The 849-nt window shown below is 40.2% G+C and overlaps 1 protein-coding gene across 2 annotated transcripts in view; it reads right to left on the reverse strand.

Annotated features, from left to right (window-relative positions):
* Window positions 1-849, reverse strand: part of BAG4 (BCL2-associated athanogene 4) — a 55,308-nt gene that overhangs the window by 32,687 nt on the left and 21,772 nt on the right. The gene's annotated exons all lie outside the window — the stretch shown is intronic.

The following is an 849-nucleotide window of genomic DNA, read 5'->3' on the forward strand; positions in this document are numbered from 1 at the left end:
GACATTCCTTTTTTTTTTTTTTTAATATTCATTGGTCTCTTGCTGTCTGTGCACCTCCATTCTGGTGACTAAACGGGGTGCCTGAGCGAGTGGACCCCCCCCTTAACCAAACGGCAGTGCAAAACAGCCACAGCTGGACATGGAGAGATGGAGCAGTTGGAGACTTTAGACACAGAGAGGGAGAGGGGCTGTGTGCTGCCTAATGGGGGGCAGGCTTGTAGTGTATACCCTATGGTTGGTTGATGATACATGGAGGGGATTGTAACCATGGCAATGAAATGATATACAATAGGATGAATGTAAACCTAATGTTCTCCAATATAAACTATCACTAATTCACAATAAAACATTAAAAACAAAACAAAACAAAACAAACAAACAAACAAAAAAAAAAAAACGGCTACAGCAGGCCCTGAACTGTATCACTAGGAAAAAGGCCTGAACGGAGATTCTGGAGCAGGACAGGCAGACTAATAAGGAAATAGGCTGAAAATTAAATACTGAGTTACATCACAACATCCAACAGTGGTAGCTTAAAATTTCTCAGGAAGAAGAGTGAAAAGGGAAGCCCATCTCCTGATCACATGTATCTGGAGGCAATCAGAGAGCATAAAAAAATACCAAAATACACACCCATCTAAGTATTAAGGCCACAGATAACTACTGAATATGCCCCAAAAAACAGAAACAGATGACCATATCAGCACATGTCCAGAAATGAGATAAAGTGACTGAGAAAAATGAGCTAGAAGTAGACCTACACTTCATACTGGAAGATGGGCAGGCTTTGGAAATGCCTGAGAAGGAATTCAGAAAAATGATTATAAAATGTATCAAAACACTATACAA

Source organism: Chrysochloris asiatica, unplaced genomic scaffold, assembly GCF_000296735.1.
Source record: "Chrysochloris asiatica unplaced genomic scaffold, ChrAsi1.0 scaffold00035, whole genome shotgun sequence".
In the NCBI taxonomy this organism is placed as follows: Eukaryota; Metazoa; Chordata; class Mammalia; order Afrosoricida; family Chrysochloridae; genus Chrysochloris; species Chrysochloris asiatica.